This window comes from Motacilla alba, chromosome 1, assembly GCF_015832195.1.
Source record: "Motacilla alba alba isolate MOTALB_02 chromosome 1, Motacilla_alba_V1.0_pri, whole genome shotgun sequence".
In the NCBI taxonomy this organism is placed as follows: domain Eukaryota; kingdom Metazoa; phylum Chordata; class Aves; order Passeriformes; family Motacillidae; genus Motacilla; species Motacilla alba.
Genome location: NC_052016.1, coordinates 115426994 through 115449391, shown reverse-complemented (window position 1 = coordinate 115449391; position 22398 = coordinate 115426994). Strand labels below are relative to the sequence as shown.

Below are 22398 nucleotides of genomic sequence, written 5' to 3'. Positions count from 1 at the left end.
AGTTAGAAAAGGAGTTTAGGGAGGCAGGGAATAAAGCCACCTGGATATTTACCTACAAATCCAAACAGATCAGAAATCTGAGGAAAAAAAATCATATTATCAGGAGTATTTCAAGAACAAATGGGTGGGGTACCGGTGGGAGAATTGTGTTTAATTAGTGGTGGCAAGAAATCTGTGCTGGGACAGGCACAGAACAAGGTCAAATATGTAATCTTCATAAGTTTGTCTTTCAGAGGATGTCAAATACAAGGATATATAAAGACAAGAATATTCTAGTCATGTTGAATGTAAAGAATTTTCATCCCTAACATTTTCTACCAAAGTAAGTGTGCACACTCCACTCGTGGTAGCCTACTTCAGGCTGCCTCTGAAAGATGTGCAACGCCAGGAGGGCTTGAGTCACACTGCAGATGAGTGTCCTGACTGGCAGTGAAGAAAATTCTGGTGTGACACTTAACAAAAACATGTCAAGAAACAGGCTTTGCAAATTTCAGGTATCCAGGTGAGGGTTTAGTAGGGACAAAAATAAACAACAGTAATAGTTTTTTTTTAGTTCTAAGCTGAGAAGCAACTGCCACAGCTCGATGCTAGATTCACCAGCAGGTAGGTGACAGCAAATAAACGACAGCTGTGTTTGCTGTGGCTTTCATTTTATTGTGAATTATTTATAAATAGCACTAGGAGCAATTTAGGCATTACCACATGATATGCCCTTTCAATTATTAGTTGTTTTTTTCTCTTGAACTTACTGAGCAGGTAGGAGCTAGATGGAAGATAATGTCAGTGCAGTGCAGAGCACAGTTCTTTTCAGACCTGTGACTCCTGTGGTCACTTCAGCAGTAGTGAAGTTTTGAGTGAGCTTTCAGAAAGAAAATTCAGCTGGTGCTTTAATATAAGAATGTGCTGCAAAGCACTCGACCACACAAGTGCTCCTCAAACAGCACCATCTGTCTATATCACAATGCTGAGAGAAAAGTAACCTAAAAATGGAGTGAGGTGAAGCAAGACCTATTGTTCTGTTCTTGTCCTCCTGCAGAACACACTGCTGTTCTGTTGTACCGTCCCCAGATAACAATAAATGTTAATACCATGTCAATCTCCCATTTGATTTCCCATTCAAAGGCACATCACCTGTTTCCCATTTGTGTTTTTGGTGTTCTGTTACCATGCCTGGACCCTTTTGCTCTGGCAGTCATTTATTTGTTGCCTCTCCTTTGCTCCCCCAAGCTGACACTTCATGCCAGCTAATACCTGAATATCCATGCTGGTTGTGTTTCCCCCCTATTTCAGTTTCTCAGACTCAGAAGGGATTTATAGTAAATATCCTCAAGGATCTGTGTGCAATATATTCTTTTAAAATTTACATTTCCAAATATGCATGCAAAACATTTGACAAAGACAGCTGTTGTGTCATTCTGCCCAGGCATGTCTTGTTCTTACCTTGTCCTCCCCTGCCTGTCTGAAAGCATCTGTTGTCCCATCTCTGCTCTGGCAGAATGCTGAAGAACTTATTCTAACTGTTTACCCATCACTGTCAATTGGCCTAAATATAACCTGGGGAGAAAAGAACTTTCTACCTGAATGATAGCCTGAGTCTGATACAATAGTTTTTAAAAACTAATACCTGAACTGTGAATGATGGTTGAGAATCTAAAATCATAACCTCCCTGTGACCAGCATTGTCTGCTTTTCTAGGCAGGGCTACAGGAGAGCTGTATATGCTGAGCAATGCTTTCAGCAAGAAAATATCAAGAAAAACATCAGATTTCCTGAACTAGACCTTTCTTTCTGCTGCACGGGGTGACAGCAGCTGTGGACCAGCCTTCCTCCCGCAGAGCAGAGCTGCGTTCTGCAGGGAGCTGGTTCAGGAGCTGAGCTCTCTGACACACACAGAGGGACCTGCAGTGGGTGGGCTGGTTCTGCACACAGTGCATACTCTGATCCTACCTGGGTCAGCTCTACTCCACAAGGCAGTGAGAGCTTGGAACAGGGCAGGGGTGGCACAGAACCTTTGTATTTGACAGCAAAGATCATGCTTTTCTCTCTTATGTTTGCTTACTCAGTAAGAAAAGGAAACTGCAACTGGTATTTCTCAATAACATCCCCCTAAAAAAGCAACATCTGATATTTTCACATAATTACAGGCCAGGAGTCACTGCCTGCAGTCCTTCCACTGCAAAAAAACTTTGGATCCAGAAGCAACTGAGGTGGTTTATTATTCATGTCCAGAGGACTTGTGGAAAGAACCATAAGAGAGGGAGGAGAACAAAAGGAAGAAAGATGAAGTGCACCATTTAATACAGCCAGGGAACACAATAATACACTTTATAGTCCAAAAAAAACTTACTTATGTGCTATCATGGACAAAAAGTTTCAAGCCCAGGAAGCACAGTTTATAGCCAGTCCAAACAAAACTTCTGATCACTAATTTGAATAATGAGGAAAGAAGTTCACAATTACACATCAATTCACTCTACGCCAATCCTCAAAACCACATTCTCATTCCCACTGAGAAAACAGACAGCGGACAGGCTGAGGTTGTTGTGTGTGTGATGCTTTTTCCACTCTTTCCTTCTCACTTATCTCCCTCCCACACAGATCCTCAGTGTCCCTGCCCTGGTTTAACCCCAGCTGGCAGCTCACCCCACATGGCTGCTCACTCACTCCATGCTGGAGTGCAAGCAAGAACATGAAGGGTAAAAGTGAAAAAACTCATGGATTGAGATACAGACAGATTAACAGATAAAGCAAAAACCCTGCTCCCAAGCAAAGCAAACAAGGAATTCATGCACAACTTCCCATGGGCAAGCAGGCGTTCAGCCGCCTCCAGGACAGCAGGGCTCCATCAAACGTGATGGTGACTTGGGAAGAAAAATGCCATTAAGTCCAAAGATACCCCCTTTCCTCCTCCTTCCCCCAGCTCTGCATGCTGAGCATGATTCCATATGCTCTGGGATATCCATGTGAGCAGCTGGGGCCAGCTCTCCTGGCTGGGGCCAGCTCTCCTGGCTGGGGCCAGCTCTCCTGGCTGGGGCCTCTCCCAGTTCCTTGTGCCCCCCCAGCCTGCTTGACCAAGGCCTGGCTCTATCCAAGTCCTACTCAGCTCACCCCTGTGATAACACCACAGTTTTTAAGCACAAGCCCAGGACACAGCCCCATTCAGTCTATTATGAGAAAATTACCTCAATCCCAGTTAAAGTCAGCACTGCTGTCCACAGCTGGGGTCCCTTAGGGGACTTCCTGTCCCTTCTGGCTCCACCTGTCCCCCTCCAGCCTCTTCCCTTCAGTTGTTTCCTAAATGTGCCTGTGTAGGAGCACCACATGCTGCTCAGATTTGCTCCTCCAGTTTGGGTGGGGTTTGCCTCGGCCTCTGAGCTGGCTGCAGCCATCTCGGGGCAGGTGTCCTCCTGCCCAGGGCAGCCCTGCTGCCTCAGCTGCATCACCCTGGGACTTGTGCCCCTTAAAGCAGGGGCTCATTTTCCACTGCTGGGCTCTGCATGAGAAACAAAGTTCAGCAAAAGGTAAAAAAAGGCTTGGGAAGGAATGGGAGAAGTGCTTAATGGGAGATTTTATAGAAGAAAAAAAGGAGAAGTCCATGTCTGGAATACGTGGGGAGCTGCTGTGACCTTACTTGCATGTGTCCTTTCCCATTGTGGGCACATCAAGCAGATGCCTGGAGCTCAGAGTGACCTCATCCAGTGCCAGGTGTCCCTGTCCAGGGCAGGGGGGTTGGAGCTGGGTGATCTTTAAGGTCGCTGCCACCCTTTTGCACTGAGCTGTGCCTCGTCCCTGCAGGGAGGCCGGCAGCCGTGCGGACACACAGCTCTGCTGCCGCGCTGCGTGCCCCGTGCTCTGCCTGCCCCTAAAGGAGATTTACCCCACTTCTCTGGCTTTGTCAGCTCACGATCCTGAGACAAAGGGAGAGGGAAGGAATCAGCTTGCATTGCTCACTCTCTTGCTTCGCATTCCTCTGCACATTACTCCTGAGACAGAAAGGAGCGCACACAGAGCGCTGCTCCTCTCTTACCTTGGCTGGAGGATTTTGGGGTATAAATGGCACTTTCAGAGACGTGGTAGTAGTGTTGGCTTTCAGGAACACATAATCATGGAATGATTATATGGAGGTGCTTTTATTGAAGAGCTCTGGGTGTCAGGGGTACAAACCCAAATCTGACTCCGACATGGGTTCAGGATGAATGTGTTTTTATACCCTTATTGTTATATAAATGCATATTAATTATTAAACTTATATTGTTCTATTGATTTCATCCAAGCATGGATTTTGTAATTTCCATCAAACCCTCCAACATAGTTTCTCATGATTCTTGTTACTATTAAACAACAATTATATCCAATTACCGAACAATCATCGCCTCTAACAATTATATAATTTATCATAGTCACTAAATGATTATACAGGTACTGTCTAACATTTTCCCAGGGCCTACCTTAACATTTTTCCAGGGCCCACCAGGCCTATCCTTCCTTTCTAACTCCCCTGAATATTCCGTGATTTCAGAAACATTTTATCCCTATGCCATCAGTCCCATGAGCAGCCTGTGTCAATGGGTAAGTGCAGCTGGTGAGTGCCTCTGACTGGAGGCACCTGTGCCAGCAGCAGGCTGGCTCTCTGGGCATGGATGGAGCTGGCTCTGGCCAAGGAGGGGCTTTCTGGGCAGGCAGCAGCGCCCGGTGGTGTGGAGGGAACAAACACACCATCAGCCCTCCTGCAGTGGGGTTACATTGGAAACGTCTTGCTTCAATCAATACCGAGCAGAGCACCAACTCTTAACTCTGTATTTCCATCCCTTCGTCCTAATCGCTTTTAATTTATTTTGCAGATTTGCTGGGAGGCAGCGTTTCCTCAGCGCAGGCTTTGTATGGATCAATCCGTTTGCAGCCTTTCAGACTCGATGTACAAATTTGTGTTTGGCAGTAATGTAGAATGGAAAGCATGAAGAGGTGGTCAGGGTAATTCCTGGTGCATGAGATCTTACACAATGTTGTGATAAGCTTTGCAATTGCTGCATCATTACACTAATTGTTTGTCCCTGTGCACATGTGCATGTAATCAGCAGCCTTGAACGGAATACATTACATTACTCTTGTGCCAGACACGGTGTGTCTCCATCCATCAGGAGGAAATGGGTGGAAATGAATGTAGGAAAGTGTTTAAGCCAGAAGCAGAGATTCTAATTATTTCTCACCAAGAACTTCACATACTTGCTAAACTGAGTTGTCATGCTGCTACTGATTATAATTGTCTTCTGCCATTAACAGGTGATTGTTTTGTGATTTCTGTGTCTAATGAAAATTCATTTTGACTAGAAAATTATTTTTGTACTATCCTGGATTCATTTAGATAATATTTGGAAAGTGTCTCTGTTTCTACTTTTACCTCTTAACACAATCTTGAAACTATTTTTTCTGCTTAATAAACTTAATTGAGAAAATTCAGATAGGTGCATTTAGTTTTTTCAGTGTGACTCACAGTACTGACACACAGAAGATGTCTCTGCAGTAATAATGGATATGATTAGTGGAAAATAAAAAGAATAATTTGGTTTTATCTACTTCCACGTTATTGCAAACAGATAGGAAGTTAATTGAAGTTATGTCCCTTTTTGGAATCTGTGTGAAATAATCCATCAGTAAGAACAAGGTTATGAAGCTCAGTGATATCTGCCTGACTGAAAGAGCCTTCAAGACTGAGATTAATATAAAACAGAAGCAGGCCTTTTAAAGTTGCATTAAGCTGGTTAAATGTGTCTCTGAATTCTGTTGTTTAACTCAGTGGTGGGTGATGGTCTCACCTCACCCCTTCCTGCTTTCCAGGCTCAGGAAATGGCTGTAGCCTTATCATGAGTCAAGAGGAGAGGAAGCCCTGGGGCAAACTGAGGGAATGAAAAAACCCTGGTTTCTCTGTCAGAGTGGATGCAGCAAAGAGGAAGAGTCTCCTTCATTCATCTGGTCCAAAACTGAATCTTTTGGGCCACATTCTGCATAGCAGCACGGGGTTCTGCTGAGGCAGTGTTGAGTGGAAGGGAGAAGGGTGAGAGAGATGGAGAAATTTCTCTTGGGATGGAGAGCTTCCAATAAGGCAGTCTTGTTTTGGGGAATGAACTGGAAGGAGTTGCATGCTGTCTTGTTACCTTCTCACACACATGTACACAAACTCTGCCAAGTCTGGGCACTGGACAGAGACAAGCTGTAAAGAACTGGTTTGATTATGCAAGAAAATGGATCAATGGTAACTTCAAAATCCAAACCCACAATGTGGAAAAACACACACACTTTTACAAAGGTATAATTACTGCTGTGTCCTCTTTGAGCATGTCTTGTCATAGAGGGGATCACTGATGTCTGAGGCCAACAAGAAGCAAGGTGCATTTGCTATTGCATGGTGTAAGTGCCAGGGGAGCAGGCAGCTGACCTTCAGCAAGAGAAATAATGTTGAGTTACTAATAAAACACTATTCCTAAGGCTGAAGCATGTGCATTTGTTTCAACAAAAAGTTTCATGATGAAGCCATTGGATTTACTATAATGTAACATTTTTCCTATAAATGGCATCATAAACCTGGTATTATATATAAAATTCTTAAGAAAATGCTATGGTTTTAAACTTTTGAAGTAATTTGCAGTTCATCTGTAAGAGTATTACATGCATTTTATTAACATATTCCAAATGTAATTTAAAAATTAATTAATCCTTTTCCTAGTTTGATCTACAGTATGTAGGAAAAACCCAGAAAATATGAGGAAAAATGACTGACAAACAGTCAGGACTAAAAATAATTCAAGTTATTACTTTTATGGAACACTGTCCTGGGCTGCAAAATAATTTATTTTCTGCGGTCTCAAATTTGTCTTCAGATATCTAAGGCCTTTGATAGGTTGTTAATATAGGACACGATATTCACTTTCAGTCAGGCTGGGCAGTCTGCAGCTGCTGTGTGTGCAACATCTGTATGTATTTCCTTGCAACAGAAAATACTGAGCTCTTTTGAGCCCTGCTCTCAGTCTAGCAATCATTTGGTAGACTCTCAAAAACGCCTTACCAGCCTGCACATCCTGATCAGCTTTTGGTGAGAACCTTTGGCTGCACAGAGGGAGCCCAAGGGAGTACCCTGCCCGGGTGGTTTGTCAAAAATGGAAAAGCTGGTAAGGGCTTACTGAAAAGCTGAGGTACACTGCTACTGTAGTCCACCTTTTCAAATAGCCAGACCTTGAAATTTTAATTCTTCTCACCTCCCACACTATTTACTTTGCTTGAAAAACTACAAAGCATGCTGGCAGTGAATTATTCTCACGTGGACTTTCTCTCCTACAGGCAATGGAAAAATACTTAGGAATAAATTGCCAGGGCATAAGTGCCATTTCTCAGAATTTCATGGGCTGTAGTCTTTGATGCTAACACAGTTAATGTACAATAAGCTTTTTAATGTAAATACTAAATGTACATGGAATCACTAAAGAGAATGCAAATACCCCAGAAGCTCAGCAATAGATTATGCCTCTCGGATGGCCATTTTACAGTAAGATTTTCTTATATTTTTTCCTTCCTGAAAGAGTAATTGAGAAATTGTCCCAGAAACAACAAGTGAGTAGTGTGATTGGCACATTTGAGGAAAGGTTGACATCAAGAGGGACCTTGACAGAGTTGGGGGTTCCCAGCATAAGCCATGGACCTGTTGGAGCAGGTCCAGAGGAGTGCCACAAAAATGGTCAGAGACTGGAGCACCTCTCTCACAAATTAAAACTGAGTTGGGGTTATTCAGCCTGAAAAGAGATGGGTGGGGGAACCTTGTTTTGGTATAGATTTGCTATACTTAAAGGAGAATGATAAGAAACACGGAGAGAGTTTTTACCAGAGCCTGCAAACAGGCAGTGACAGGACACAGGGGAATGCTTTTAAACAGGAGGGGATAGATTTGGACTGGCCAAGGAAGACTTTTTTCGAGGTGAGGGTGCACAAACTCTGGAACAGGTTGGCCAGAGAAATTGTGGATGACCCATCCCTGGAAGTGTTTAAGGTCAGGTTGGATGGAGCTTTCATCAGCTCAGTCTAATGAAAGGTGTCCCTGCCAATAGGAGGAAGTTTGGGCTAGATGCTCTTTGAAAGTCTGCTCCAAGCCAAACCTCTTTATGACTCTATTAAACCTCACTTTTCTGAAGAGATTATTGCACAAATATTTGTAAAATAATTCCTTGCTATGACCTCTGGAAATGTATCAGGGAGTCTGCACAGAAATCAGAGATAATTAACATTTTGTTTTTCCAAATTCTCATGCTCCCTGCTTAACTTCCTGATGAGTGTTCCTTTTGGTCCCTTCTTTCCAAAGCGTGTTAGTTTACAGATGCTATAGCTGAGTATGGATCCTGAAGGGATTCAGCACGACTTCAGGGTTCCACTCGCAGGGTTCAGAGGTCCACAGAGACATAAAGTTAGGGCTGGGTGAATTTTTTGAATCAGGTAGTGAGACATTGAGGGCGTTGGATTTTGATGTCATTTAGAATTTGGTGAATGCTTCACCATTTCATTCCACACCTCAGGTTCTTGCAACTGAGCATTTTTGACATAAGGCTGTACAGCTCTCTCCATGTCTCTGTGGATATTAACCATAAAATGAGGATAATATTTTGAGGACGTTCAGTGAAGTCACTGAGACATATTTTCAAGCTTTGCTTTTTACTATACACAAACTATTATGTTAGAAAGCATTAAGGTTGCAAAGACAAGCACTCCAAAGCAATATTCACCCAGTACTTTCTTCCCTTGTGAGATCTTTTGAGCAGAGACACTTTTTAGTATCTATCCATCAAAAACCAAGCTAATTTTGTGGGTATCCAAATAAATAATACTAATAATAGATTTGCTTTTGAATTTATTATTTTGCTAATAACAATAATTGCTTTAGTGAAGCAATGCCATCACAACATTTTGGATTTAATGTGGATGACATAAGGAGTTAATTTTCACTTTGCAATTTGAATGCACTTTTTGCAGACTGTGGCTCTCTCTCTCCTTCCTGCCTCATACAATAAATATTTTATCCCACAGACCTGATTGTCAAACCTGGAATGTTTTCCAGGTTATTCAGGTGATTCCCATTTCATTACATCCTAGAGCAGAATTCCTCACTGCTGCTGCTCACAGATCATAAAAGAACCAGAGCACAGCAGGCAGTGCCCCATTAACGTCCCACCTGAGCACCCCTGCACAGAAATGCCAAACCCCCACCATCCATCTCCACTGCACCCCACCCACACTTACATTCAGTGATTTGGAGGAATGCATCTAGATGTGAACCAGCTCAACTGTCAGGAAATTAGCAGTTCTTTTTATTTTTCACTATGGCCAAACTGCATTCATGCAATTTAAAAATAAAATTTTAAAAAAAATTAAAAAAGGAAAAGAGAAGGAACATGAACTAAATTTTCAGCCCATTCCAGCTCCTTTTGGATCAGGATGACAAACCTGCAACATCTTTCAGTGTTTGCATACTTCTGTTTGTCAGTCAGCATTTCTTTAGCTAATAGCTTTGAACATGCACATACTCAGAATTCCTGGAGGAATTAGTACTTAGGCAAGATTAGTGCCAGAGCAGGCAACATGCCTCTCCAGTAGGTGAGCTCCACAGCTGTATGTGCACCGATGGATTCCAGGTATCTTAAGGAAATGTTTTTGGAGATTACATATATATATATATATATATATATGAGCCATAAATACTCCTTTATGAGCCAACTCCTCCTTTCAGAAGCCTCTTTTCTCTACTCATTAGTCCAAAATCCCATTGCCTGCATCATTGTGGAGACCAAATCACTAATTCAGTGATCAGGCAGAGGCAAGAGAGATTGTTTGAACACATGAAAGAAAAGTATCCTGCCCTGACACCACTATTATAGTAGACATGTTGGTAAACTCTATAGATGGAACAATAGTTTTTATTTTTAAGTTTTTACTACATCTTTTACTACAGACAGAATTAGACAAGCTCCTGGTAACCTCCATAGGCTGCCTAGTAACTCCATGGCTGCAGTTAGCTTTTTTCTAATTTATTAATTAATTGATTTGAATTCAGAGCAATTGCTTCCCTAGTTAGTGATCTGGAGGGAACTTGGGATACTACCATCAGATGTTCCAGTGCTATTAAGTCATTGCTAGAAGCATTTTCCCCATTTTTTTTTCTGTATTTGTGCATTATTTTTTCCTTACTAGGAAAAATTGAATATAAAAATTAAACAATTTAATATCAAAAAAACCTTCTGGAATATCAAAATGTTTTATTGTATTGCAAGATGAGGAGATACAATTTTTTTTTTTAGCATGAACCTCTAAATTTCATCCACTTAATTTTTTTTAATCTCCATTTTTGAAGTACTGCCTTTTTTCATATTATCGAAAGATAGCTGTGGAAGGGGAAAAAACAATGAAAGCCAGAATCATTGACTTATTTAAATTTGCTAGTAACTGTTTGTTGAAAGAAAATCCCTCAAAAATAACTTAAAAATAGCAATCAAAATATATATTTCTGATAGCTCTGTTATTATACTTCTTCCAAAACTAGAAAATATCTGCCACCTGAAAAACAGCAAATAGAGAATTTTTCTGTTTTTTACATGCTGCACAAGGCCATTCTATGAAATAAATACAGGAAATCATGGTGGTTTCAGAGTCAAAGTATGCCTCACTTTTTTATGTGTAGAGGTCTCAAAAATACCACTGTGAATACAGTATTCAAAAAAAAAAAATTTCTCTGGAGCAAATCAGAAGAGTTTTCTTCATATTCTGTCATGCCTATTCATAATTTCAAGTTGTTAGCCTTAAATTAACATTTCCAGTGTCACTATCTTCTCCTGCATTTCAGTAAGAAAGACAACTCTAAAAATGTTGAAGGTCACTGAGACAGCTTGCCTGACTTCTCCTGGGTTTTAGATTTACGGCAATTTTCACCAAGTTCAAGAAAAAAATTGAACAAAGCAAGACTACTGTATTAAGATTAAAGAAAATTCTGCAAGTATTTAGTGGGAAAAACACATTACCATCTCTCACACTTCATATTTATCTAAAATAAATAATAGGATAACAACAACAAGTATGGACACGATTTTGTCACCTCAAGTAGCTACTTCTTTAGTAAACTGTAAATAGCAATTTACTGATAGTAAATCAAAACCTGGAAATGGTAAGAATTATTTAATTATTTGCAATATTTTTCACAAAAAATAAAAGAAAAGGAAAATTCAAATTGAGTAATATTAGTTATTCTCTCTTTATGAATAGGTATTAACTCAGAATCCTTGAGTTCAGATTTTTACAGTCTTTTCACATCACAGCTACAAGGAAAGTAGAACTAAAATTAAAAAGCAGGAGCTGCAAAGTCTGGAATTCAAGGTCAAAGGGCTTGGCTCTTCCTTGCCACTGGTGCCTGACAGAGATGCTGTTTCTGTGCAGCCTGCTTGGGAACAGAGCGCGTGGCTGGACAGGGAGAAAGGTTTTGATCATTTCCTTGCCCTTTTCCTGTAGCCAGTGGAGATGAATCCATGCATGAAGGTCCAGGAGGCAAAGTGGAGAACAGAGAAGAGGAGTGTTTGCAATTTGCAGCTCACACTGGCCAACCCAGCACAGGAAGAGATGAGAACCTTTCCTAGCACAGAGGTGTGATCCATACCTGCCACAGCTCCCAGAGTGCCATGCACGGGCTGTTGGAGTTCCTTCCACGTGTTCCCCTGGAGTTATTTTCCCTCCAGCAGTATTCTAATCTCAACAAAAGAAACAAGTAAGTCAATTGAATCCGACTGAAATCCTAGCAAGCAGCCTAATCTGGTAGGGCGTGGGGTGGTTTGGAGCATGCTGAAATTGCCATGGACTCAGCAGAGCCAGTGCTTCTCTTGCCATCACTGTAGCTCTGCCTGGCTTGATGCACTCTTCAAGTTGCTCTGCAAAACATCCCATTGCCTCCTAGATTTTGTATGTTTTTAATGCCAAAAAAGGAATATGAAAAAATATATGAAGGAAAGTACAGGGAAGATTCTAATGTTGGTTTTTTTTGGGTTTTTTTTTGTTTTTTTTCTCTGCACTCTCCCTTGTCATCTTCATTGGCTCGCCCTCCTGGGCTCAGCTCACATCTCAGCTCCCTGTGAGGTGCTGCTTGTGGGGCACAGCTGAGGGCTGTGCTGCTCCAGTGGGGAGAGAGGTGCTGAGCTGTGCTCTCTCCAGTCATACACGCAATGCCTCAACCACAAAGGGGAAAAACCCACAGTTTAGAAATGGCAGTGCAGAGAAGCCTGAGTTTAAAAATGGAAAATGTTTTATGCTATATACAATCTCTTTAGATCCATGTCAAACCTAAAGCCTGCAGGATGAGATTCAGAACTGATGCTCATTTAGATGTATGAAAAGCAGAGAAACATTTTTCTTCTAGCAAAGCCACACTCAGCCTTATTTTGCAAGTATTTTATTTGCAGCATTATCACTGTCTTTATTTTAGTGCCATCTCTGAAAAACAGATCCTTCACTTTCATACCAGTCCCGTGTACTTGAGTTGCATGGATACCAGATCAATATTAATGCTCTTTCCCTGCCAAACATGAAATCACAGCTTCTGCTGTCACCAAGAGCTGTACATTTAAGTGAACCTGGGACAGAACTGCAGTGCCAGCTCACCATCTGATCACAGCCTTGTGGAGTGGGCTTCAGGAGCAGCTGAGCCAGCTGCCAGGGACAGCCCACAGTAACACAACTCCACTGATAGCATTCTTACATTTGTCATCTCCTGGGGGATCTGAAATCCTGACACATTGTCAGTGCACGCATGGTGTGTCTAGAAGCCATAAAATAAATGTGATGCCATGTGGCAATTAACATCACTGCTGCTTCCAAACACAGAGCTGGTGGGGAGGCTTGCCTGTGGGGTTTTGTGGGAGCACGCCATACATGATACAAAGGAAGTTCAAAAGAATAGATGGGTAATGTTTTGTTTAGCCAGAAAGCACAAGCTGAAATTACTGACAACTAAATCTCTATATTAATGGCACTTCTTTTTTTTTGACATGGAGATGATTTGCCTCAAGCTTTTAGATCCAGAGTGACAACAAGCTGCTCTGAATCCAACAATGCTTTGCTTCAGTCTTTAGTAGCTGTTGATTTTTTTTTTGTGCAGTGGAAAGCATGATGTCTGGTCCTGTGTCCCCTTGTCAGGTGTTATGCAATAAGCCTTCCTTCTAAGGTTTCACTGGTGTAATTTTACTCTGCAGGTTCTGAGGAAGGCAGAAGCAGCTGAAGGCTGTTGCAAGGCCAGTGATGCCTCCAGTTCTACAGAAGCAGCCCTGCCTGTTTCATTCAGTGGAACTCTCTCAGCTGAAACCTAATTAGAGGACCCTGAAATAGACCTTTCACATTCATTCTTGAAAATATTCAGACTGACAGCTAACAAGTAGTGTCCACCTGCTGATATGAGCGTTCCAAACAGCAGAAGATCTGTTCAGAGAAACCCAGTAACGAGGAATTTCCTTCAGATGGAGCTCTGTGCCAACCTGCTCTAATAGGGAAGGACACATTGGAAGGGGAAAGTTTAATCCATTCTGAAAAACTCAAAGCTGTATTCAATATGTATGATCCCGTGAGCTTGATCCTGGCTCTCTGGGGCTCTAGTTATTTGGGTTTTGCAAGGTGTTGTTGAGTCTACATTTTCACAGTAGGCTCAAGTAAACCTGGATATTTTATTTTTGACATTAAACTATTATGCTTTTCCCATGTTCAATTGATTGTACTGACCATCACTTTGGCTACATTCACAGCTACTTATTTAGACAGAAATAATGGATCATAATTTTTCAGTGTCCTACTATGACTTAAAATTACAAAATAAAAAGCTAGGAGCTGATGCAGGGCTCCAAGACAGTGACAATGATAAAGGAGCCTTTTAAAGATCTGATTTTCCTCTCAGTTTTATTTATAGATGCTGCAGGGGTCCAACCCATTTCTTTCCAACTGCCTACTCAGAAGGGCTGCTCACATGACAGTTTTATGAACAGAGCTTGTGCCAGTCAGGCACAAGACCCAGGAAATACAGCCCTGGCATTCTGCTCTTTCCCACTGCAGGGAATAGCCGTTGGATCTGTTTCTATCTGGGATTTCTGGTTTTGGTAAAGAGAAAAGGATTTGAGCAGGCCACCTGCAGATAAGAGGAGAGTTACTGTTTTCTTAGTCTGTTTGCAGCCTGAGGGCAGAGGGCAGGCACAGAACTCTGCTGAGGCAGATTGAATACAAGCATGGCTTCAGTTAAATGAGACACAACACCATGCTAACATGAAAACTGTACTCTATTTATATGCACAAGTCTTTTTTGATATCTTCCTCCGTTCATTTGGTGGAATAATGGGGAAATATTGCTTGTGACTGAATTTTTTATCATTTGAAGAAGAACTGTTGTACGTGTCAGAGTAGCTGCAATCTGATCTTCATGGGTGTGGAGAGTCAAACTCAGCCTTTCCCTCTGCCATGCTGGTACTGATCACTGCTGGGCCAGAGAAGAACAAATGACTAGCAAGATATCAGAAGTGGAGATAAATGGAAATATGGGAAATGGCTGATGTTAGTTTATCCCACAATGAGATTAACCTAATTAATGGATGAATATCATATTTGGTTTTTTTTCCTATGGAAATATGAAGCATAAAGGACCCATTTAGCCTAGCAAGAAGATGTGCTACCTTGGATACAGTCTGTAAAAAATATGAAAAATACTGTATTCTTATATATATGTGTGTGTATATATATATATATATACATATATATATGTATATATAGTATATGTATATATATATATATATATATATATGTAAACTGAAAAAAATATTCTAATGCTAAATGAAGACTCAGTTGAAAACTTTCTGAAAGTATCTCAAGTTGAGGAGTAGGAGTGAGATAACTCAATTTACAGTAATGCTTAAAACTGCTGTGTGTGTCCCATCATCAATGGGACAAATCTAGTTCAGTCCCCCAGTGTTTTCTGTTTTCCCAGCCATTTTCTACGCCTCTGCATGCTTGTATGTTCACGTTTTCTGGCTTTCATGATTTGTTCCTGGGTCTCAATCCCTGTAGCTCAGACGTGTGATCCACAGGTCAGGGAGGTGATCTCTACCCCTGCTCTGCTCTCGTGAGGTGCCCAGCAGAGCCCTGGCTCCAGCTCTGGTGTCCCCATCCAGAGCAAGGCAAGGGAATGTCAGAGAGGCTCCAGAGGAAGGCAAGGAAGAATAGTCAGAGGGATGGAACACCTCTCCTGTGAAGAGAGGCTGCGGAGCTGGGGTCATTCAGCTTGGGCAGAGAAGGCTCAAGGGAGATGCTGTAGGAGCCTTTCAGTACCTAAAGAGGGTCAGAAGAAAGAAGGAGAAAGAATTTTGCCGGAGTTTGTAGTGACAGGAGAAGTGATTATGCTTTTAATTGAAAGATGCTAGACACAGATTGCACACGAGGGGGAAATTGTGAAGCTGAGGGTGCTGGGACACTGGAATGGGCTGCCCAGAGAAGTTGCAGATGGAAGTGTTCAAGGCCAGATTGGAAGGGGCTCTGAAAAACCTGACCTAGTGACAGATGTCCCTGCCCAGGCTGGACTAGATAATCCTTAAAGGACCCTTCAAACCCAAACTACCCTGTGATTCCATGATTCTGTATTTGGGTAATGCTCTAGATGCTGAAGCTCAGCGTGGCTCATTTTAGGAAATGGAAATGGATGTCAAAAAAGCCTCTTTCAGTCAAATCAGGGTGAAGTGGGTGTCTCAAGCAGATGTTTTGCTCTTTAATCACCCCAATCTGCCACCTTACACAACCAAGTGGGTTACAGCCAAAACATGAAAATAAAATCAGTGCAATGTACTGCCTTCAGCTGCCATAATTTTCTATACATTAATACTGATATTGAGGACATCAGATTGCAGCAAAATCACAAGAAGAAAATAAGACCCCACCTCTTCTTTGAGTGAAGGGTCTGTGGATAACTCCATCTCCAGTACCCAGCCCTGTGTTTGAATTATGATTGCATACAGACATGCATGATTTCCATGTGATACATGATGCTTGAAGTGCTGGAATTCTAAAATTGTGGACATTTCAGTATTGAATGTTTTTTTTTCCATCTGTAGCTTTTCCTGAAGTGTAATGGAAAGATTTATTTCTTCCTAGTTTGAAAACAAACCGACTGTAACCTGTGAGACAGAAAACAATCCACTCTCTTGTGTAAACTGAGAAAGATGAAAAGTACAAGCCACGATTTTCTCCAGTCAATCCACCCCTGTGCTGAGGATATGGCATGAATAGGGAATGGCATGAATTTAACCTGCCCTCTTTGCAGCTTTTCAGTGGTAATTTTGTAGTTCTATTAGGATGCTGTAATATTTGTGATACACTGTGCAGTATCCAGGAGGGGGTTATTTCAAGCACAGTATACTGTATTTTTAACTGAAACTGTAATTTAGTTTCTGTGTTCAATATTACTTTTAGATTCTCTATCATCTACACAAATGTCACTTGATAATATTAGTTTATGGTTTTTTATTTCCCCCCCCTTTTTTTTTTTTTTCCAATCAAGCCTTTGTATTCTGCAAGTCATTTGAAGAGGAAAGGATGACTACTGCTCTGGGTATTCCTGCTCCAGTAGTGCATGGCAAGATCAATTTGGGCATTAAGCTTTAGCTTTTACCCTCTTGCAAGCCTGCCAAGCTGTAAGTGTTATTATGCCAGGGACTTTCAGCTTCATTAAAACTTCAGTGTGTTATCAGAGATTCATGCATTAGGCAGACACGCTGAAGGAATCCATATTCCTTACCTGGAGAAAATAAGATTTTTTTAATGAGGTTAGTTGTATACATTTTTGAATAAATTTGTTTTTTATATTTTGTATAATTTCCTCAAAATATGTAAACATCCACTTTCAAAATGAAAAAAAAGTCAAATCTCAACTGCAATTTGGTCTAAAATTCAACAACATAATATTGATTATAGTTTAATATGAAGTTGCCTTTGTAGGTCAGCATCTTTGATTCACTTTAAATACAGTAGATAATGTTTACAATGGAGAGACATAATTTTCCCCCCAGTTTTCCCCTTGATTTGAATTTGAATAGTTCTCTAATTGGCTATGGTATAACACAGAATTAATTTTTTTTCCTCCCCAGCAAGAAGACAAGTTTACACAGTACCTGCTCAAGCTGTTACCTGCTTCTGGAGCAAAATTCAGATGACAGGAGTGAATCCATTAAGTGCAAAAGAGCTGACCAGACTTAGAGCAACCTCCAAGGAAAGGTTAACTCTGAGTTCACTGTGCAAGCTAAAAGAAAAATTGCTGCTGCTAACATTTAAAATAAGCACACTGAACAATTTTACTCTTGCACTGGAATATTTTTTCTGAAAATTGTCTCATTTTGCTTAAAAGGTACAACCCTTTGTTGCTGGTTTTTTTTCTTTTTCTGAAACCCAATGTCCATCACGTGTAGACAAAGATTGTTACTGATGAATGAGTGGTGAAGCAGAAAGCACACAAACACATATGAGGTTGTGGCCTGAGGGAATTCTCTGATCCTAAAGCAGCCACAGTGTTGGTGAAGAGAGCCATGGGAGAAAATTCCCTCAGAACTTAAGGCTCTGGTGACATTCATCCCAGGGATTTGAATGAGAATACATCATGCATTCATACTGAAGCTCTTTCCCTTCTGACCAAAGGCAGAAATCACTTTGGCATTCTGAAGGGAGAGGTCAGCTCACCTGGCCAAGCTGCTGTGACTGATAACATGAAATGCTGGTAATGAGAACAAATTGGACAACACTGGCAAAAGTGTGAACTTTTCCTTGTGTTTTTAGCCCTGGTTGGTCAGAACAGCCCCAAGGCAGAATGTCGTTTTCATCTTTGGTAAGTTTATCCCTCCTCCTCTGTTAGCAGCCGCTTTAGGTACTGAGCATGCACCTACACCCACACCAGTAGCCCTGAGAAACAAGGCACAGCAGGAGCAGAAATGCCAAACCATCACGGGCTGCTCTGGATGGAGGGTCTGAGCTCCTTCACATTCCCAGGCTGTTTAAATACAGCCCATATGTACCTGGGAACGTGCCCAGAACACAATCGTTCTGTACCAAATACGGCTTTGTAGGATCTCTACAGGGACATGTGCAGCTACATGAGTATTTTAGTTTGGTTCTTTACTCTGCTGAAGTTGATGCCCTGACTGCCCGTGCTCACCTTCATGTGATTTGTGCTATTGAGCGGGTTCAGAGCTTTCATGGCATCTGGTTGGATGAAAATAACGTGAGAAAAACTACTCTGGGAAACCACCAAATGAGTGCAAACTGCAGATGGAAGACGAGCCCACGATCAAGCTGGAGCCAGTCTAGAGCAGCCAGGTGTGATTCTCACTTGCCTTTGGCCCTCCATGCCAGCAGTTTCATTCTACAGATCTACTCCCTTCATCCCTTTGCCAGTTTGTGCATGGAACAGAAAGCAAGAACAAGGCTACAGCCTCCTCCCCCTTCATTGTGCACTTTAAGAGCAAGAAATTTCTGAGAAAGCACCAAAAAGTGGTTTATACTTAGCTACTGACAGAGACCAAAGAAACATAGGCAATAATTCTGGAGTGAACTTTTTCTCAGAGACCAGAAAAGCTAGTAGCTCTAAAAGTAAATATTTCAGTGGATGCCTCCTTCCAGAGATCTGCAGTGTCGACAGAATGTAATTATGTGCAACTGGTGCTTTTTTGTTCAAGGAACAGTATAAATCACAGTAATTTGTGTTTGATTTTTAAAGAACATATTGTAGATTTGGGCATGAATCAAGGAGAATGCACTGGCTGAACTCTTTAGCTCTTATTCATTTGTTTGCATTGATTTTTCCATGATTGTGAGTGTTTTTTCTATTGTATAGAGAAAACAATATGGGAGACATCTGGTGGCCATTAATTAACTGAAACTCTCTCATTTATTGTAATAGTTGGTTGATCTACTACTAAGCTTATAAATGAGCAACTACAATTTTAAAATTCAGGGTAATGTATCACAAATCCACCCCTAATTTATTTGCTACTTAGTTTTAATTATTTATGCCTATTCATAGTGTATTGGTCAAGGGCAAAGAACTGTTGTAACTGCAAATGCATCAGATTAATGTTACCAGAAACCAAGTTCTTAACTTTGAAGAACTTTAGAGACAAATTAGGGCCTTGACCAGACAACTCAGAACTATCTCTACTTATCTACTCTCTACATATATTTTTAATTAATAAAAAATGAATTATTTCATCTAAAATTACTTATTTATTTATACTTTTTTTATATGTGTGATTGATAGGAATAGGTGACAAAACATAAAGGAATCAGTGGACATTACGTCATTTGAATTACTAAAATAAGCACTTATAATAAATAATAATGTCAATTTTCTAACTGATCTCTACATTACATCATTTGAATTACTAAAATAAGCACTTATAATAAATAATAATGTCAATTTTCTAACTGTTCTCTAGCTTGGCATCTTCATATCTGTGTGTATGCACCTGAGTGTGTAATGATATATTTATTCATTTTTTGCTTTTGCTCACATATTGAAGCATCTCACTTCATTCTTTAACAAGGTAGGTAAGATGTTAAAATAACTAACTCTTCATGAAGGGACTTTTTCCTCTTCAAAACACAAAAGTACTGTCCTTTTTCTCACCCCATTTCTTGGGAAAATACTAAATAATAGATGCTGAACACATTCAGAAAAATTGATGTGTCCATGGCAGGCAAAGAAAGAAGTGCAGCTCATTTTCTAACATCTAGAAGCCATAGTCAGGGTTTTTGCAGAGGTGCTGCTGTGCTGCCCTGACTGCCCCTGCTTAAGGCAGCGTGGCTCAAAATCTGCACCAAGACTTTGCCTCCAGCATCAAAGCAAGAGCGTGGCCTCGGGAGAAGGAATGGGAGCTGCACCCTTGCTTTTAGGATCTCAATCATATGGTATCTTCCACTCATGGGAGGGGAATAGAAGGAGAGAGAAATTGAATATTTCTGGGAAAACCTTCCAGCTCTCTCTCTCAAATGCCACAACTTGCTCAGCTTCACCCACAGCCGTGCGGTGGTGGTGGCATCCTCTCAATGTCCCTGGAGGACAAAGCCAGACTTGAGAGTGTGCAAACCCAGGGCCCTGGGAATATTTCTCTGTCTGCCCTGGGGTGCCCTGAGCCCCAGGGCAGCACTGACTGTGACCTTCCTTCATGGAGAAAGTTTCCCAGACTTCAAAATTGACTGGAATCCACAAAAGTGTGAAATGGATTATAGACAGTAGTGTAGGCGTATCACTTGGTGAGAAATTTAGGTTTTGGGATTTTTAATGTGTTGTGCATGGAAGCAAAATGGAGGGCACAGGGTGTTGGTCTGGGTTTCTTCTTCATGCTGCTTCTTCCTTCTTCTTGGGTTGGGGTGGCATTTTGTGATTGGGCAGAAAAGTCCACATTGCAGCTCTTTGGGATCAGTTATTGGGTTAAAGGGAAAATAATCCAGGTGTCAGTTCTTAATTGGATAGCTTAGTCTTGAAAGACCTTGTAACAAGAGACTGTTAGCCATTTTGTGCCTTCTAATGAAAAGCTGCTGAACTCACAGCAGTGAGGCTGTTTCACTGATAAGAAATAATAAACACCTGAGTCCAAACACAAATTGCTGTCTCAAGTTCCTTCAGTGCAGACCCAGAGAATCCCACAGCTGGTGCCCCACGTGCGAGTGTGGTCCTGAGTTTCCAGGGGAGTTCTGGAAGGGCCCTGCCTGGCTGGAGCTGCACGGTGCCGGGGGCCTGCCCTGCACAGCCAGGCAGAGCAGCTCGGGAGTCGCCAGAAATCCTGTCCAGAAGCAGAGATGGGCAATGGTCACTCACTCCCTGTGGCTGCTGGAGGAGAAGCACCAGCATTCCAGAGGGCTTGCAGATCATAGTGAAGTTTGGAACCATTCCGAGGTGAATGCTTAACAGGAAGTAAGATCCAGTCATAATCTTAATTTTCAGGTAGATTAGGGACTACTTGCATTTTGAAAGTTTTCTTTACAAGACAGATTAGACATTAAGATAAGCATCTATACCTCCCTACCTGCGGAAATTAAGGCCACAAATTTGAAATGTTTCACTTTTATGATTTGTTTTCCAAAAAGAAATATCAGAACTGCAGTAAAAAAAAAAATGTTTCTTTTTTGCATGATGATTCTGAGAACAGAAAGGAAAATGTATATCTGATTTTAAGGGAACTTTTTTGATAAGGAATTTTAGGCAAAAAAAAAAATTGATTCTGGAGGCCCAAGTGTACATTGAATATTCATTCATTTATTGACCTAAAAAAAGAAATTAACATGATTTTATTTTGCTTAGTATCATCTGTAGACCAGGTAACTTGTTTATTTCCCCAAAGCTAGTAAGCTTTAATTTCTGCTAATGTTTTAATTTTGGCTGAGGTCTAGTGTGTCAAGCTGTTGTGCCTGGGAATTCAATAAATCGGTTTCACAAATGTTAATGTATTCATAATCATGTTTTCTTGTGCCCAGATCTACCAGTCAACCTACCAATCTATTCCCAATCTAATGTTATCTCAAATAGCATGGTACACATGTTATAAAAAAGAGGAAACCTACATCAAGCCTTTTGCATTGATTTTTACAAAGACTGTCAAAACATGTCATGATGTTATTGATGTCAGCATTTCTCTGAGGTTTTGAGTGTTTAAAATGCACGTTAAAAATCCTTCTTCTTTGTGATACTGGAGATGTCTGCGCAGTCAGTCCATTCGCCTTTGTCTCAATTTTAAATGTTTTTGACAAGATTTCACTCTTATCTTCTGATTCTGCTCCGTCACCTGTTGTTCATCAGCGTGCTTCTGTCCACGCTGGGAAGGGGTTTGACAGGCCAGTCCTGCCTGCCTGGCCTGGTCTGCTTCCGTGGGGGGAAGGCTCAGAGGGTGAGGGAGAGTTTGTGGGTCCCGATTCCCTGGAGTTGGGTAAAGCCTTAGACGCCATTTCCCACAACATTCTCCTGGAGATGGCTCATGGCCTGGGTGGGTGTGCTCTTTGCTGGGTAAAACAGTGGCTGTGGGGCCAGGCCCAGGGAGGGGGGGAATGGAGTCACATCCAGCTGGGGACAGACACCACGGATGCTCCCCAGGGCTCAGCCTTGGGGCCAGTCCTGTTCCACGAGGAGTCACTGAGGGAGACGGGGGTGTTTATTCTGGAGAAAACGAAGCTCAGGAGAGATTGCTCCCCTCCCACAACACCCTGAAAGGAGGTTGTAATGAGGTGGGGATTGCTCTCTTCTTCCAAGTAACAAACACTAGGACAAGAGGAAATAGCCTCGGGTTGCAGCAGGGGAGGTTTAGATTGGATATTGGGAAAAAT

At 41.5% G+C, this 22398-nt stretch overlaps 2 long non-coding RNA genes across 2 annotated transcripts in view; both read left to right on the top strand.

The window, feature by feature from the left end:
• Nucleotides 1-14756, top strand: part of LOC119705987 — a 41077-nt gene extending 26321 nt beyond the window's left edge. Inside the window, exons 3-4 of the long non-coding RNA XR_005258371.1 lie at nucleotides 4842-4971; nucleotides 13263-14756. This is a non-coding gene — a long non-coding RNA (uncharacterized LOC119705987). The remainder of the gene's footprint in view (nucleotides 1-4841; nucleotides 4972-13262) is intronic.
• A 251-nt stretch (nucleotides 14757-15007) lies between these two features.
• LOC119705989 lies at nucleotides 15008-20287 on the top strand. The gene is made up of 3 exons (XR_005258373.1): nucleotides 15008-16367; nucleotides 16595-16727; nucleotides 17181-20287. It is a non-coding gene; the product is annotated as an uncharacterized LOC119705989 (long non-coding RNA).
• The last annotated feature ends 2111 nt before the right edge of the window (nucleotides 20288-22398 follow it).